The sequence below is a fragment of the Delphinapterus leucas genome, chromosome 15 (genome assembly GCF_059928025.1).
Source record: "Delphinapterus leucas isolate spDelLeu-1000000601 "Yukka" chromosome 15, BTC_Dleu_Yukka2, whole genome shotgun sequence".
In the NCBI taxonomy this organism is placed as follows: Eukaryota; Metazoa; Chordata; class Mammalia; order Artiodactyla; family Monodontidae; genus Delphinapterus; species Delphinapterus leucas.
The window spans coordinates 5158204-5176853 of NC_143143.1; the positions used below are offsets into that span (position 1 = coordinate 5158204).

The following is an 18650-nucleotide window of genomic DNA, read 5'->3' on the forward strand; positions in this document are numbered from 1 at the left end:
TTTACAGATGGGGAAACTTGAGGCTTGAGGGCTGTGCTCAAATTTAGTAAATTAGATGGAGCTGGGGCTGAGCTGAAGCAATCTGACCCTGGCACATGTATCCTTGCCCCCTGCAGACAAGGGCACTCCAGGAGCAAGGGGTGCAAAAAACATGACCTGCCTCACTCTTTTGGCTCCAGCAGCAAGAATAAGACAAACTGATGTTTCAGTAAACATTATTATTTTGTAAAGTAAATGAAGTTGCCCTTTTCATGTGGTTCTCAGTTGACTGGGTGGGGGAATTCTCACTGGAAAAGTTTTCTCTGGGTGAAGAAAGTGTTGACTATTGTACATTTTAAAAGTTGCCAGTTTTGTTGTAAATCAGGCTGAGAAGGAGCTCGTTGAAGGCAAAAGTATGAAAGACTGTAGTCCAAACAGGCAAGACCAAGGATGTATTTTTTACAGACTTTGCAAAGAATTCTTGGATCAAGCTAGCAACTCAGTGGCTGATTATAAGACGAGCTGTGAGGAGTCTAATTCCTTTAGTCACAAAGGCATCTGGGACCCTGCTGCCCCATGGAACCTTCAACCATCCATTCTCCATGCTCAGAGGAGACCTTGCACCCCAGGTCCCAGCTGGAAGGGCCTGACCGCTCTCTGGAGAGCGGGGATGGAAGGGAAGGTGATAAACGTGTAGAGGTTGTTCAGCTGGGGTGATGCTGGCACCAGGTTGATGAGCAAGCCAGAGAGGAGCCCCTTCCCACCCCCAAGCCTGAACCTCCCTGAGCCTGAGTCTGCAGTGACGGAATGGATTCCCGCCCTGCTCTGGGGGAGAGAGATGAGTGATGCCTGCACCCCCCAGCCTTGCCTGGAACAGGGTATGTTCTGTTTCCCTCTCGAGGGCCCAGCAGCAAAAGTCTTTCCTTTCATGAGTGTCGTGAGGCAAGGAAGGTTGAGGCGTGAGAGAAGGGAGAGAGAGCATCTGATCCTTGCTCAGTAAAGGGAGAACATACAGGTCAGTTAAGTATATCCACATTACACCACCATCCATCTCCAGAAAGCTTTCATCTTTCTAAACTGAAACTCTGTCCCCATTAAACACTAAGTCCCCACTCCCCCCTCCCACAGCCTCTGGCACCCTACTCTAGGGCACCTATGGCATTCTACTGTCTGTCTCAATGAATTTGATGTTGCTAGGGACTTCATCTAAGTGGAAACATACAGTATTTGACCTTTTGTGACTGGCCCTTTCACTTGGCATCATGTCCTCAAGGTTCATCCATGTTGCAGCATGTGTTATAATTTTCTTCCTTTTTAAGGCTGAATAATCTTCCATTGTATGGATGGACCACCATTCATCCGCTGAGGGACACTTGCGTTGCTTCTATCCTTTTGGTTCTTGCGAATAATACTGCTATGAACATGGATGAGCAGATATCTAGCCCTGCTTTCGGTTCTTCGGGGCGTATACCCAGAAGTGGAATTGCTGGATCTGCTTTTGTTTTTGAAGTGGGTCAGCCCTGGGTGGGGGAGCCAGGGCGCTTCTGCTGTAATCCGGCACAGCCATGGGATGTGATAAGAAGTTAGTTTGATTCTCAGAACCTAGCACTAATCACAGGATTGTTGTGAGAGGTATTTAAAATCATGTGTTTTGTATGTTGGATGGTGGGGGGCGCCCACCCAGCTGTCCATCATTTTCACCATGATTGTCGTCAGCTTTAAGATTCGGGGAAAGGGGGCGAGCATGCTTCGTCACGTCCACCAGGGGTCGCTATTGCCCTCGGAGCTGAGTCCTGGCTGGGCCGTAATGGCCTCCCGCCTCCGCCCTCCATCAGCTCCCACCATTTGGCCCCTAACTCTCTACTCTCTATCTCACTTCCTTTTGACTCTTCAGTTCCAACTGTCTTCCTATATCGCAGCTTTCACCCAGGAACAATAAGTTCCCCAATGATCCAAGCCAGATCACCTTATCTGATTACCCGTGCCCCATTGCTCCCAGCGGGGCTTCCTTCTGCAGGAATTTCAGGCCATCATGGAGGCAGATTTATCTGCGCCAAATGATGTCCTGCTGCAGGTAATTACCATGTTCTGTTTCCCTCTTGAGGGCTTTTACGAGAGTCAAGTGAGGCCATGTGTGGGAAGGTACTCATGAACATTTGGGACAGCTGCCGTGAGTCTCAGGCCTGGGCCCCGAGGAGTCCTTCCTGGTCAGAGCTGCCTCCAGGAGTGACTGCAGTTTCTGAGCAGGAATGGAGCATTTAGGTGTCCACAGGGTCTGAGCAGATGCGGCCCTGGGAGAGAGGCCCTGGGCACCGTGACCAACTCTAAGGGGGTGCTGGATAGCTGCTCCTGAAGCCTGGCCCATGGTCACTTGCTGGGCCTGAATGTGGGCTCAGTGTGGCCAGATATTCTCATTTTTCAAGGGAATCTGAAAATGCAGATTTTTTTTTTTTTCACGTGAACTCTCCAAAATTTTCAATATGGGCCGTTAGGGACAACTTTTCTCAAACTCTGCATGGGCCCATCAAAACACTCCGCAGGCTGGTCTTGGCCCTTGGGTGCCACATTGCATCCTCTGATGGGGTCTTTTTTAAGATGTGGTCAGTGACTGGTGGTAAATACCACTGACATTGACCATGGGGATGACCTGGGTTTTTAGCTGCCAGGTGCTCTTTGGTGCTCACCTCCTCAGGGACAGACCAGGACTCCCGGCTTCTCCTGTGGAGAGTGGGGGGAGGGGTCCTTTGGGTGTCTCCCATGGGACCCAAGCTGAACCAGTAACCTAGAGATTCAAAAAGCCCCATTTGTATCCCACTTCCCCGAGCTGTTCAGCTTCATTCTTTCTCCCGCAAGACTTTTTGCCCAAGGAGCAAGAGACACTTGGTAACCCACTTACGGCATCAGTGCCAGGCTCTTATAAGGAGCATCATAACTCCCTCTGTCGCCAGGATGGCATATCTGGGTGCTCCCAAACGACCCAAGAAACTGCTAATTGTACACTGATGGTTCAACCACCCCTTGAAAGGTCAACCTCACGCCGCCCATAGACTGTGTGGATGGTCCTCTGAATGGAGGGACCCCGTGGACAGGAGTCAGAGGCAGGGGCTGGGAGGAAAGAGTGTCCCTGTGGGTTGGGTTGGAAAGTCCTGATGTTCAGCTCATCACACCACCCAGTGAGTGTGATTGCAGCTGTGGAATCCAACACAGATGCGCTTGCCAGAGGGGCCTCTTAAGGGGCTGAAATGGGACTTCGCAGGGTGGGCTAGTATTGAGGTGCAATAAGCAGCCAGACACCCTCCCCCTCCCACCCGCCCCATGTGCGTCCAGCGGACTGGACTTACGGTGGAGGTCCCAGTTTGCCTTCGCTTCTGACCCCGAGCCGGCAGCTGGATCAAGCAGTCCTGAGGAGGTGACCCATTTCCCTAATTTGGGAAATGCTAAAGTGTGAAATACTGAATGCAGCTACCCCAGGCACATTTATCCCACACCTCCTCCCCCAGGCTTAACTTCCATGGAATGAACGAAGTCAGATTTTAATGAGGATGATACAGCCAAGGGCAAAATAATTCTGGTTCTTTCTCTGTAGCTCCCCAAAGAGCTGACCACACATACACACACACACACACACACACACACACACACTCCTTTTAAATCAGTGCAGTTGAAACAGAATTGCCTAAAACAAATGAAGGTTATCACAGCAACATTTTTTGTGATTCAGTAATTTTGTATCCAATTGAGGGAAAGCTATTCCGCTTGCCAATCCCAAGAAGTGAAGGTAACCACGTATTTCTCGAGCGCTTCATTATGAAAGGTGGCCTCTGTCTCTGGAGAAGGGAGAAACGTACAAGTTTGCCGCTGGAGTCTTCTGCTGATGCCGGGGAGGAATTTGACAGGCATCCATCCTGGAGGGTAGCTGAAGTCATAAGAGCTCTGTACTCTTTTCCTCAGCAACAAAACCTCCACTATTTTTTCTCCTTTTCCTAAGTTCTCAGCAAGAGGCTTTCTCCTCATTTCCCTTACCCCTGCAGTGGGCCTAGATTTGAGAGTTCACAGTGAATCATAATCACAGCTGGCCTTCTTGGGTCCTAATGATGGACTGGGCACTGCACATGCCCCAGACCAGCTCTGTCCAACAGAACCTTCCACCTTGATGGATGTGTTCTGTATCTGCTCTGTCCAATGCAGGAGCCACTAGCCACATGTGGCTATTGAGCCCTTGAAATGTGACGAGTAGGACTGACAGACTGAAGTTTAATATACTTAACAGTGAATGAAGTAGCCATATGTGGCTAGCGGCTATCATACTGGACAGTTCAGCATTAGACCCTCGAAGCAAGCTTGTAAGTACTGGTGTTATTCACCCATTTTGAAGATAAATAAAGTCTCCAAGGGATTAAGTAACTTGCTTGGGGTCACAGAACTAGCTCTAACCATGGCCCCAAGTCTTGTGTTTGGAGGGGATGTTGCTTGGGAAGCTTGATTCTCAACTCTTCTTCCTCCCCCACCAGAGACCTGGCTCAGGTGTGCAAATGAAGGTGGCTTTCTGCATGCTATGTTTGCTTAGTTAGTTCTCTTTCCTTTCCCCCTCCTTTAAAAAATGTCTTTTTCTGAATATTGAGGAAATATAGGAGCATCAGGGCAAAATTACAGGAAACAATAAAAAGAAAAATATTTATCCATAATTTCTTCAACTAGATGAAAACACTACATACAATTGCATCATAAGGAAAAAAATACCTAAGAATAAATTTAACCAAGGAGGTGAAAGAACTAACTGTACACTGAACACTATAAGACATTGATGAAAGAAACTGAAGAAGATGCAAATAAATGGAAAGATATTCTGTGTTCATGAATTGGAAGAATGAATATGTAAAAATGTCCATAATACCCAAAGCAATCTACAGATTCAATGCAATCCCTATCAAAATTCAAAAATGACATTTTTCACAGAGATAGAACAAAGAATTCTAAAATTTCTGTGAAACCACAAAAGACCCCAAATAGCCAAAACAATTTTGAGAAAAAACAAAACTGGAGGCATATGCTCCTTGATTTCAAACTATATTACAGAACTATAGTAATAAAAGCAGTATGGTATTGGCAGAGAGAAAAAACAGAAATAGATCAATGGAATAGAATAGAGAGCCAGAAATAAGCCCACACTATATGGTCAATTGATTTACAACAAAGGAGCTAAGACTATACAATGGGAAAAGGACAGCGTCTTCTATAAATGGTGTTGGGAAAACCAGACAGCCACATACAAAAGAATAAAGCTGGACCACTGCAGGTACACCCCGTTTTACTGTGCTTCCCTTTAGTGCACTTCACAGATACTGCATTTTTTACAAATTGAAGGTTTGTGTCAACCCTGCATCAAGCAAGTCTATTGGTGCCATTTTTCTAACACCTTCAAATATTATCATTGTTGGGCTTCCCTGGTGGCGCAGTGGTTGAGAGTCTGCCTGCCGATGCAGGGGACACGGGTTCGTGCCCCGGTCTGGGAAGATCCCACATGCTGCGGAGCGGCTGGGCCCGTGAGCCATGGCCGCTGAGCCTGCGCATCCGGAGCCTGTGCTCCGCAATGGGAGAGGCCACAACAGTGAGAGGCCCGCAGTACAAAAATATTATCATTGTTTCTTTTGTTAAATTAATAGACAAAGCAATGGTATCTTGTTGTTTTTATTCATTTTTTTCTAGTGTGTGTGGTCATATGTATCATACAATTATTCATTTTATATATATATTTAAAATACCTTACTTTCATTATGTCTTAGTATTTTTCATCTTGATTTGTGTGATATCCTGATATGATAAGGCTACTTAGTTTTTGTGGGTCAGGCTTGTGGCAAATATTATCCCAACTTGTTTGCCTTTCAACTTTTTTTTTTTTTTGCGGTACGCGGGCCTCTCACTGCTGTGGCCTCTCCCGTTGCGGAGCACAGGCTCCAGATGCGCAGGCTCAGTCGCCATGGCTCATGGACCCAGCCGCTCCGCGGCATGTGGGATCTTCCCGGACCGGGGCACGAACCCGTGTCCCCTGCATCAGCAGGCGGACTCTCAACCACTGCGCCACCAGGGAAGCCCTGCCTTTTAACATTTTATGATTTTTTTTTTTTAACTAGTGTTTCATTACCGACTCCATCATGGTTGGTCCCCCTGGTTTCAAGCGTAAAAGTCTTCTCTGTTCTGTGGCTGAGCTGGCTGCAGTGTGCCGGATGCTTCTGGTGGGAAAAAGCACTCCTATCTCCCAGCCTCCATGTGCAGAACCTGAGAAGCATGAGGCCGTTTGATTTGGGGTGAAGCCTGAGAAGGAGGAGGGAGTTTTGTGCAGGGAACTAAGGAGCCAGAGAAGGGAGGAGAGGAAATGGGGCGCCGGCGGGGGTAAGGGGTGAGGAGGGGTGGCAGCGAAGAGCTGGTCGTGGGCACAGACATGGGGAGGAGAGGAGGCCAGGAGCTGAACGACGCCACTTAGGAGTCCAGGTGATTGAGTGCCACGGGGGCAGGAAAGGGGCCTTTACCCTCTTCCTTCATTCATATGCATTCATCCACCCACCCACCCAATCATTCATTCGTCCATCCACCCACTCGCCCATCCTTCCATTCATTCATTCATGCATTCCTGCTTTCGCGATGGGGCAGGAATATGAGAACAGGCCTAAGTATAATGTGGTGGGATGGGTCAGGAGCTCAGACTGAGCCAGGTCTGGGTGGGTCTGGATTATCCTCACACCTGCAGCCAGGGGGCAGACAAATCCCCATAGGGACAGAGTGACAGCCACGTGAGGTCCCAAAACACAGGCAAAGGGCACTGGACCTCCTTTACACACCACAGGAGCGATCGTGACAGCAGACCACCTAGCTCTACCTTCAGAGTAGACAAAATATTGTGATGAATGAAAGTGAAATCCACAGCCCCCTAACTTCAGTTCAAGTTCATATTCATGGGTGAAGCCACAGATGACAGCCTCTTTTTTTTTTAACCGACAAATGGGTTTTATTTGGCCTGCATAGTGTTAGATTACAAAGTATTTTTTTAACTTTCTGAATTCACTCCCAATGACTTAACCTAGAAATCAGGATTTCTAGTTCTTTTGAAAATTAAGCAATCTGATGACACTGGCCCTGCCCCCATTAAACACTAACTTCCCATCCCCCTCCTCCAACCCCCGTTACCTCCCTTCTGCTTTCTGTCTATGAATTGGGCTCCTCCAGGGACCTCATGTAAGTGGGATCATATGGCATCTGTCCCTCTGTGCCTGGCTTATTTCACTTAGCATCATGCCCTCAAGGTTCATCCAGGTTAACTTTACTTTGCCACTATCTCAATGTTTAGTGGAATTTCCCTTTTCTGAGCTTTTAACTGCTTCCTTGTCCCAGGCATTGCAATCCAGGCAGATCAATATCTCCACTGGATCCCACAGACAAAGGCACCCAGTCATGGGAGGCCGGGCAGCCATGAGGGTCGGCACAGAAAAAAAGAGACACATCCTTTTGTAGGCTGCTCTTTGCTGTATTTTTTCACTCCTGGCTGAGATGCCACATTGTGAGTTGCCACAGTCTCTCGCCTTTGGTTCTGCCCATGGGGACCCATGGCTGTGTCACCCCACATGCTGACTTGGCCATTGGTCCTGATGGGACAAGGGCTGTATGCCTTCACGCGATGGGGACCCAGAGCCACAGCGCCCAGCTCCCTAGGCCTGGGGACTTTCCCGCCTTCACAAGAGGTTTTCATCTATGCTGAGAACTTCTGGGAGATTCCCAGGCAAAGACATGGGCAGCGAGCATGTCCTTGTGTGGCGTCAAAAGCATGGAGCCTCAGAATGGGGTGAGATGGAGTTTAATTCCAGAAGGCTCTCCCACATGAACAAGGTCATCTAGATGGGACCAAATCCAGGCTTTTTGTCTTTGGGTCCTGAGCCGCCTCCAGGGTGACTCCAGCATTGGGTCCCCTTCATAGCCAGGGATCTGGCTGGGGAAGCAGGTGAGGGAGGGGGGCAGAGCAGGAGCTGTTGGTGGTTTACCTAATCTGATGTCCCACTTGGGTCCCTGGATTAGAGGTTTGAGCACACTCCCCTGGCAGTCGGTCCCTGAAAATCCCTGCTAAGACAGCATGTTTGTCAGCCCCCAGGACACCTACCTGGCTGGTGGGGCCTCCCAGGACTCATAGCTCATCCGACGCATCATCCAGAGTGGAGAACTTTTTTTTTTTTTTAATCCTTCCATTACTTTCTTTTAATTCAAACATTCATAAACGAAGAAAGGTTTCCATACTTAATTTTTTAACATAATATACAGAACCACAATACTATTTAAATTTCAAATTATGGGAGATCACATTCAAATATGCTTAGATTTGACGAGTTGCTATGACAATACTGAGAAATTTCACGGAAAAGGTACTTAGAATTTGTAAGATAGTCAAATGTCTTTTTGCTGCATGGGCCAGGGGTGAGCATCGTTCTCCCCATGCTACAGGTGAGCACACCGAGCCCCACGGAGCCTGGGGAGGAGCAGGGAGTAGAGCCCGGGGCCACTTTTTCCAAGAGGTAGGAATCCTTGGAACTTTAGAGCATCCTGATCTCAAGGCTCACTCGGTAATCAACTGCTTCATCTTAAAGATGGGGCCTCAGGGGGCACTGAGGCTGAGGGAGGTGCCCAGGGTCACATGGCCACTCGGGGCCAGGCCACCTGGAGAACTGGAGCCTGTGGTGTCTTGTTTGAGGCCTATCTGTGCACCTCTGCCCCACCACACAGGCATGCGTGGTCTCGTCGGAACGGAGGGTTCTGAGTTACTAAGAATAACTTAGTTATTCTGTAAAGGAGGCCTCGATACAATACAATCGGGTGGGACAGGGCTCTGGGAGGTGGAAGGAGGCGAGAGATGGGAGGCACCTGGAACACACAGCCCATACTCCTGGCGTCTGGCCTGCAGCCCTGACTGGCACAGGTGGGCTGGAAGGCCTGGGGCCAGGCGCTAACTCAGGTCACATCCCAGCCAGCGTTTCTCAAACTAGGGCCTGATATCTCTACAGGAGTATTTAAAATTCTGTTTTAATTTTTATCATTTTTTTGGCTTTTATAAAATATGTTTTAATTTTACAATCACCAATTGATGCTGTACTAGGAGAGATGGGACTAACTCCTTTGTGTCTTGTTTATTCAACTGAGGTGTAATTAACATATATTAGTTTCACGTGTACAGCATCACGATCCGCCATTTGTATAGATTGAGAAATGATCACCACAGTAAGTCTAGTTAACATCCATCACCTTTGTGCCTTCCCACCTCCCTTTCCCTTCTCCAGGATTTTTACCTGACAAAGTTTATCCCATTTACATCCCATTCAGCTACCATAATTTCCTTTCCAAAAGAAAGGTTTGTGGTTGAAGCTGCCAGATTCTGAAAAAGATACAGAGACCCTTAAGGGTTATTTTTTTCTTTTGTTTTTAACTTAAGATGTGGCCCAACCTAAATCAGTGCCTCATGCTTTTATCTGCCATCTCCACGGAAGTTCCTCATAGATGGGTAACGAGTGTGTGTGTGTGTGTGTGTGTGTGTGTGTGTGTTTATTGAGGTGAAATTCACATAACATTAACCATTTTAAAGTGAACAATTCAGTGGGATCCAAGGCATTCACAATGTTGTACAGCCACCCCTCTATCTTGTTCCAAAACATTTTCATCGCCCCCGAAAGGAAACCCCACACCAATAAGCCATCGCTCCTCACTCCCCGCTTCTTTCTCCCCTGACAGCCACCCATCTACTTGCTCTCTATGGATTTGCCTATTCTCAATATTTCATATACATGGAATTATAGAATATTTGTCCTTTTGTGTCAAGCTTTATCTGTGTTGTAGCAGGTGTCAGTACTTCATTCCTTTTCGTGGCCAAATAATATTCCATTGTATGTATATATCACATTTTGTTTGTCCATTTATCCAGGGTGGGCATTTGAGTCATTTCTACCTTCGAGCTATTGTAAATAATGCTGCTCTATCCATCCTAGTGGGTGTGAGGTGATTTGGTGTTTTTATAGGATGTATTTGGCATACGGTCATTAAGGAAATCATATCAAATATCCTCTTCTAGAGGAGCCGAGGTATCTACATCTAGAAGTAGTCATCACAGATAGACTTTTTTATTTATATACTATCTATAGGCATGATTGGATGCTAATGGCAACTGAAGCAATATTTCAGATTTACAGACCTGGCCACAGATAGCAAAGGAAGGCTCTCATTTCCTTCCCCAGAATATAAATTTTCTCTAATTCACAAAGAGGTCTCAATGAAAGATGTCAAAATTAATAACAATAATATCCAGAATTTATTGAACGCTTAACCACGTGTCAGATACTGGGCTCTATTGTATGAAACAGCTTCTATTTTTATATCCATCTTACAAATGAACTCCCTGAGGAGAAATGGCTATTAAATGGGAATTAAATGGCTGTTTGGTATCCTGGGGTTGGTAAGTGGCCAAGCAGAGGCCGAGGCTGGGCAGACTGAGCCCAGGGCCTGTGCACTTAACTGTGATCCCGTGCTGTCTCTCAAGGTAATCCACTCCCTTGCATTCCAGATGCTACAGGAGGAGCTGTGGTCTCCATGCCAGCAGCAGAACCCGGGAGTCTGGAAGCCCTGTGACGGCCCTGGGGAAACCAACGCCCTCTGAGCCTCAGTTTCCTCATCTGAAAGCAAGAGGATTGGACTGAGTGCTGAAGGTCCAGCTGCTCTGACACCCCAGGACCCTCCTCACTTGGGGAAGAGAGCAGACGCCCTCACCTGTGCTGCTGGGCAGAGTAGCCTTTGTGTCCTTTGGGGAGACAATGTTGGTCATCGCCATGGCTGGGCTAAGAAGTGACAAGCAAGAGTGAGTCTCTCTGTCCTGGACTATTTTGTCCCCAGTCTGCCTCTGCTAACACTTGAAACCAAAATGAAGCCTGAGAGTTTGGAGTCTGGTGATGAGGGAGGCGTTCTCAGAAACAAGAGAGGAAAGCCCCACATTTCAGGCCCGTTCCTGTGTTGGCCCATTCACACCTGTGAGCTGGGGACAGGACATGCACTCCTGGTCGCCATCCCCAGGGCTGACTTGCACTGGCGCCCCTGCCAGCGGGGCCCCACAGACACTGCATCCAGTCCAACACCAAGTCTGGAATCCAGAACTTCTGGTCAGCAAATGCATTCTCCGTTTAATCAAGAAAAGTGGATCCCTGGATCTGGCCTCCACCACGCTGAGCTAATGCTTTGGAAAGAGGTATTAGGTTTGCAGCCACGGAGGACGGTAAGAAAAAGCTCTTCTGCCTTGTCATTATGACTCTTTTCAGAGGAAGCCAGAAATAGCCGTGCTGGGGAGGGGGTCCTGCCTGGGAATGGTCCCCCCAGAGAGCAGGTCTCAGTATGGACTCAAAAGAACTTATCTAATTAACAGATCAGAGAACTTATAAATCTCTTTATGACTGGCCAAGGCAACTTCTCTTTTCTATCGTGAACTAACTAATCTCTCTGGGAGCAAGATGACGCAGGCAGGAATCAATAAAAATAGATGCTGGGGATGAGGGTGGGGTCCTGGGTGAGCCTCACACCCTCTCTGGAGCTGCTTCAGGTCAGCCTTGTGTGATGTTTCAAATTTTCATATGGAGAAGGTACTATGTGTAACCCGTGTATTACTTGGGTAATCAAATCTTAAATTTTGAAAGACCACTCAATTGGAAACCACTATGGTTTTCCTCCCACAGTCATTAGGAATGTCCTGATTTGCATATTACTATGTTCCCAAATTCAGGTCTGCCTTCCCTGTTTTGTTTTCTTCATAAATGTTATGTCTTTGAAATTATCTCAGGCATTGGTTTACTTCTGGGGAGGTCTGTCTCCACTCATTAGAATGTAACAATAATAACATCATATAGAGCTTATCCTGTGCCAGGCACTGTTCTAAGTGCTTTGTATGTAAATTAATTCATTTAAATGTCACAGCCGAGCCTAGGAGGGAATATTACTTTAACATCCCCATCTTACAGATGAGGACACTGAGGCTCGGAGAGGTGAAAAGATTTGCCCAAGGTCACCAACACTAGAATTTGGCTCTTAACTGCCAGCCATGCTGTCGCTGGGACCAACTTGCTGGTCCTAAGGGCAGATCTCGTAGCTGAGGGATCTTTCAACGCGAGTTTGTTGACTGCCCTGTGGGCACGTGGTACCGAGGAGGAGCGGGGAAGTGGTTGCATCTGTGCCTGCTGGTCCACAGGTGGTCTTCCTATCAGCTCATCGCTAGGGTCTGGCCTGGAAGAGGGTCCTGAGCCCACCAAGAAAGAGCCCCTCAGAGATGCTCAGGCCTGGCCCCAGCCTCAGTTCTCCAATTAGTCCCCACACTCCAGGGACTTGACGTCAGAAGTCACCTCCCCCCAAGTTTCTGGCAGCACATACTCGGCCTCCAGGCTCCTCCTGGAGAAATGTAGAGAGATTCCCCAGGCTCACCTTTGGGTGCTCCTGGATGGGGCCCTACGGGTGTCCGGGCAGCAGGGTGCTGCCTCCTGCGGGATTCCCCGCCATTACACATGCACAGACCCCGGGCCTGGAGTCCACACAGGGCCCTGCCAGATAATGAGCTCCCGCCATGTTTATCTTGAGAGAATGCACCTGATATTTGCAAACAAAACAGGATAAGTGGCTAAATCTGAGGAAAGTGCTTGGCCAGATCGAATTTCTTATGATTTAAGCAGAAAGTTTAAACTTCTCCTTAAGCCCAGAGCCAAGGACGAAAACGAGTGCTGGGCTGCGCCCCAGGATGCAGGGTGAGCCAAGAGACGAGCGGGCAGCAGAGGGGAGCGGAGAGGCTCTGAAATGTGCTAACTTGTCCCTGCTGTGTGCAGACGGTGCCCGGGGGCAGGGCCCGCCTGCCAACGCCTGCGGGATAAGCCAGTCCTGCGCCATGCAGCTCAGGTTTTGTTTTGGGGCAAAGGAAGAGAATCAGCGTTGACTCAGATGCTGGAAAGAGGAAAAGAGGGTGGGATTCCCCGGTTTGTTCCCTCCTTGTCAGTGGAGGGGGTCTCGTCTCCCGGACGCTTGGGGACCCCGCTGACGTTGGACCCAAAGCTGCTGACTGTGCCCCGGGTTGGCAGATTTCCAGATTTCCTCCAAATTGACGAAAGGGAATCTTGTACTTATTTTATCTTGTATTTTTAGTTCAATAGTGTTTTTGTATTTTAATGCAAAACGTTTTTCTTTACTGTGTTAGAACGCACACACCATAAAATGTAGCATCCTGACCATTCTCAAGCGTACGGTTCAGTTGTATGAAGTACGTTCACATTGTTGTGCACCACCATCCGTCCCCATAACTCTTGTAAATCTGAAACTATCCGTATTAAACGCTAATTCCCTCCCATCCCCCAACCCCCAGCAACCACCATTCTACTTCCTGTCTCTGTGAATTTGACGAGTCCAGGTACCTCGTCTAAGTGGAATCATACAGAATTTGTCCTTTTGTGACTGGCTTCTTTTACTCCGCATAATGCCCTCAAGGTCCATCCATGTTGTAGCAGGTGTCAGAATTTCCTATCTTTGTAAGGCTGAATCATAATTCTATTGGATTACCACGTTTTGCTTATTCATTCATCTGTCGATGGACACTCGGGTTGCATCCACGTGTTAGCTATTGTGAATAATGCTGCTATGAACATGGGTGTGAAAATCTCTCTTCAAGACCCTGCTTTCAGTTCTTTTGGGTGTATACGCAGAAGTGAAATTGCTGGATCATATGGTACTTCTACTTTTAGTTTTTTGAGGAACCATCATCCTGTTTTCCACAGCAGCTTCATCATTTTACATTTCCTAACGACAGTGCACTAGTGTTCTAATTTTCCCACATACTAACCAACACTTGTCATTGTCTTTTTTTTTTTTAATATAGTAGACATCCTATGGGTATGAAGTGGTGTCTCATTGTGGTTTTTATTTCCATTTCCCTAATGATTAGACATGTTAAGCATCTTTTCCTGTTGACCATTTGTATATCTTCTTTGGAGAAATGTCAACTTGAATCCTTTGCCCATTTTTAAAAATATTTATTTATTTGGTTGCACCGCATCTTAGTTGCAGCCGGTGGGCTCCTTAGCTGTGGCTCGCGGGCTCCTTAGTTGCAGCATGCAAACTCTTAGTTGCGGCATGCATGTGGGATCTAGTTCCCTGACCAGGGATTGGACCTGTGTCCCATGCATTGGGAGCGTGGAGTCTTATCCACAGCACCACCAGGGGAGGTCCCCCTTTGCCCATTTTTAATCATATTGTTTGGGGAGGGGGTGTTGTGGAATTGTAGGAATTCTTTATATATGTTGGATATTAACCCCTTATCAGATATAAGCTTTGCATCTATTTCCCCCCATTCCACGGGCTGCTTTTTCACTCTGTTGATAGTGTCCTTAGATGCACACAAGTTTTAAATTCTGAGGTTTTCCAATTTATCTATTTTTTCCTTTGCTGCCTGCAGATTTGCTTAAAAAGCCGTTTTCTTGGAAACCACCATGGTTTTTCTCCTGCTGTTCTTAGAAATGTCCTGATATACATATCATTGTGTTTTTCTAGTAAGGTCTTCCTTCCAAGTGATTCCCACGGGTTCTGCCTTCAGTGCATCCTGGGAGATGGTTCCTGTGGCCTGGTCATCTGCACCCCCCAGGGGCCCACATCCATCCTGACATCCCCCAGTTACCCACCATTTGGGCTTAAGGCCCCTTGGAGAAAGGCAGCCTGTTCCTGGGATCATGGCTCTTGGACCTCTTTTAGGCAGAAAGCCCGGGGTGATGGGCTTCCCATGAGAGCTGGGCCTGGTCTCAGCACTAAGACCAACCCAGGAGAGATGTTCAGAACCCCCAGTGTCACCCTGACCAGAGGCATCTGGGTTTCCTCAAGGCCCCCTGAGGGCCAGGCCCGGCATTGTGGCCCAGGCAGAAGGCAGCACTGCCCACATGTAGAGAAAGCTCCAGAAAAGGCCTCTCAACCCTTCTCTGCTGGCTCTCACCTCTGGACTCACCGTTCTCCACATGCATGTTCCTTCAGATGGCCTTGAAAATGGCTCATTTTGGTCAATCTTTTCCTTTCTGGCACTAAGGCATTTTCTGCCAAAGACAGAATCTATTTTGGACTGCCTTTTTTTGGCCTGCTTGCTTCATACGTGTGGGTCTCCCGTGGGCTCCACATCAGAGATGCTTCATCCCCTTGCTGGTTTCCAGAAACAGAGCCAGCCACATGGGGCGAGCTGTTCTCAGGCACAGATGGTGCCTGCGGTGAGGGCGGCGGGGAGACGGGCTCTGGTTCTCCTCCACCTGCACCGGTTGTGGGGACGGGGCCATCCTTCAAAATCAGAAAGAGGGGACCACAAAACCCCTTTTAAAGCCACCATCCCAAAGCCCTGGATCTTGTAAACACGTCCCACAGTTGCTTTCTATTCCCTGGGCTGAGATGGTGGTAGTTTGTATGTTGACATCTTTTAAATTCAGATGTCTATGCATAGATACCCTCTGCTACATTGGTGCCAGCTGATTTGGGGGGTGGGATTTCAGGAACAAAGGCAAAGTGCTCTCTCTGGGTCTGGCCCTGAGCAGCTGGGGAGAGGGCGAGGGGCGCGGGGGGCCTGGAGAGTCAGAGGACTCAGGGGCTCTGCTGTACATCCTCCACGGCCGTCCCCCAGGGCCCACGGCACTCCCCGGTGACTCTGGTGTCCTGTCACTCCCCCACACTCTGCAATAACTATTTCAACCTCCCCCTTCTCTCCTCCAACCTCGGATCTCTGCCCCTTACCTCCCCCCAACACCCCCTCACCAGTGGCCTGGCCTCCCACTTCACAAAGATCCTGGGAGCCTCCAGTTAGAAACGCCCAATGCCCCTCTTCCCTCCCTCCATCCGGCCCCCCCCATGGGACTTGGACCCCTCCCTCTTCCCCCACCCCCACCCCATCTCTCCAGCCACTGGATCCTCCCCGTCTCGGCTTTTCAACAGACCTTAGCCTCTCTCATTGGAAACAAAACAAAGCACACAAAAAAGAACACTCTCAGGACCCCTCACCCCCTTTAATTAACACCAGCTTTCTCTCTTCTGCCTTTCACAGCCAAACTCCCCAAAAGATGTCTCTAAACTAACAGCCTCCCATCCCCCATGCTCTCTCGAGTCCCTGTGTGTCCCCACCCTGCCACTGAGGTCACCAATGATGACCTCCACGTCACTAGAGCCGGGGCATTTCAGCCCTGTTCTCACCTGTCCTCTTGGCAGGAGAGATGCCAGAAGGTTCTTTCTGCTGGGCTTGGTGGAGTTTCCTCTGCCTCATTGGAGCTGCCTTCCCAGTCTCCTTTTCAGGCCCCTCCTCCTGCACCAGGCTGGACGCTGTCCCCCTTCACCCTATGCTGTCTTCTGTGATATTCTCATCCCACCCATGACTTCACTTACAGTCAATTCCTATTATTCGAGGTCATTATATTCTATAAAATCGCCACCAACGCTGAATTAGTGAACACAGAACCATTGCTCATGGGGAAAATATGGGGTTAGGTTCCCACCAGCCTCTGATCACATCTTCATCAACCGATCAATACATAACCTCATTCTTTGGGAGATTTAGCTCTGTCCATGCCTCCACTGGAGGGAGGCAGCTAGAGGCTCTGTGTGTAGAACCTGCCTGGACTCTGCCCCATGAGCCTCTGCCCTTGGCTGACCTTAATATACGTCCTTTCTCTATAATAAACCATAACCATGAGTACAGTAGCTTTGCAGAGTTCTCTGAGTCCTTCTGGGAAATTATTGAACTTGAGGCTGGCCCTGGGCTCCCTCAAACTTGAAATTGCAAAAGTTTGGCAGCATCCATGTGTCCCACAGTGTGTGCTCCCTTCTGGGGTCCTCTTGGGGTCCACTAATGCCTCAGGCCCTTCCCCAACCTTGGTTCTTTGAGCGCCTGCTCTAGCTCCTGGGGTTCTTGGAGACGCTCTGGGACACGGCCAGGGCACATCATCTCATGCTGGTATGAGACTCAAGGACAAAATCTTGATGCATGAAAGTGCTCAGCTGGCCAGGCCACTCCTTAAATTCGTGGGAGACTAAAAACAGGCCACACGTCAAAAAGTAGGAGAAGGGCAAAATAAATTATGGTACATTGACCAGATGGGATGTTGTTTCCCAGCTCTTAAAAATAACAACCACGAGGACTGCAGCCATGTATGAAAATGTCCACAACATTAAAGTAAAACAAGCAGAATCCAAAAATGTCTCTGTGCTGACTCAAACTGGGTAAAAATACACCTGCAGGTGAACAAAGACTGGACAGAAGGCAGAAAGATGTATGTGTTGGTGTGGACGACTTTTGTTTTGTCCTTTGTTGTCGTTGGTGCAGTTGATAGAGCTTGACGGGGGGAGTGAGTACAGAGCCTCACAAGGAGGGAGACAGGCAGTTCGCCTCCCGCCTCTGCACCGAGGGCTGGCAGGGTGAACATCTCGGTCCGCGGTGCTCTGCACGCAAAGGGGCTGGGCTCCTTCAAGGGGGTTATACTGATGTGCTCACAGGTCCACAGACACTCAGGGCTGCCATCTGGACCTGCATTTCCCCCAGCATGAAACATGTCCCACCTAATTTCAAGGTAAGTGGGTTGTTTTTTTTTTTTTGCTGGTGGTGATGATTTTTACTAAGGTAAAGCATACCTAACATAAAACTTACCATTTTAGCCATTTATTAAGAGTATGGTTCAGTGGCATTAAGTACATTCATATTGTTCTGCAACCATCACCACCATCCGTCCCCAGAACTTTTTCATCTTCCCAAACTGAAACTCTGTCCCCATTCAACAAAAACTCCACACCTTCCCTTCCTCCAGCCCCAGGCAACCTCCCTCAAACTTTCTGCCTCTATGAATGTGACTATTCTAGGAGCCTAGAATAGGTTCATGTCAGTGGAATCATACAACATTTGCCCTTTTGTTACTGGCTTATTTCACTGAGCCTAATGTCCTCAAGGTTCATCCATGTTGCAGTCTGTATCAGAATTTTCTCCCTTTTAAGGCTGAATGACATTCCATGGTATGGATGGACCCCATTTTGCTTACCCCTTATCCTAGCTTTGAGCCTCCCTGAACTCCCACACATCATGGGTCCATGGAGCATCAGGAGTGTCATTAAGCAAATGGGGTGACAAACAACCATGGACATGCTTATTTCAGGTATCTCTCTTGTTTATGTACCTGTGCCGTTGTCCCATCAGACCTCACTCAACAAACACAAGTTCAAAGAGAAAATTATTAAGAATTTCAAGACAGTGAGAGCAGAGCATGAAGCTAAACAAGGGACTCCTCTGAGTGCGGGGTCCTGCCAACTGCACGTGTCACTCACCCAGGAAGCCAGCCCTGCTCTGCTGACTCTGCTGGGACTGGGCAGGTTAAGAGCATAGCGAGGAAGGAGATGGGGTGGGAGGAAGGCAGCAAGCAGAGGTGACAAGGAGTGCGGTCAAGGGCATTCATTCTGATGGCATTGTGGGCACTTAGAAGAAACCGATGGTACCCAGGGCAGGAGCCTGCCCTACTCCCCACAGGTCTGTGCAAAAGGAGAAGCTGCAAAACGTATTCTTAAAAGTCCACTAGGGATGCAGTTCAAAGATCAGCCACTGTTATCAGTGAGCCACCTCCTCTCACCTC

General features: G+C 48.4%; 1 long non-coding RNA gene across 1 annotated transcript in view; it reads left to right on the forward strand.

The window, feature by feature from the left end:
* Positions 1-15885, forward strand: part of LOC149747372 (uncharacterized) — a 63770-nt gene extending 47885 nt beyond the window's left edge. The window contains exon 3 of the long non-coding RNA XR_016387739.1: positions 10568-15885. This is a non-coding gene — a long non-coding RNA (uncharacterized LOC149747372). The remainder of the gene's footprint in view (positions 1-10567) is intronic.
* The last annotated feature ends 2765 nt before the right edge of the window (positions 15886-18650 follow it).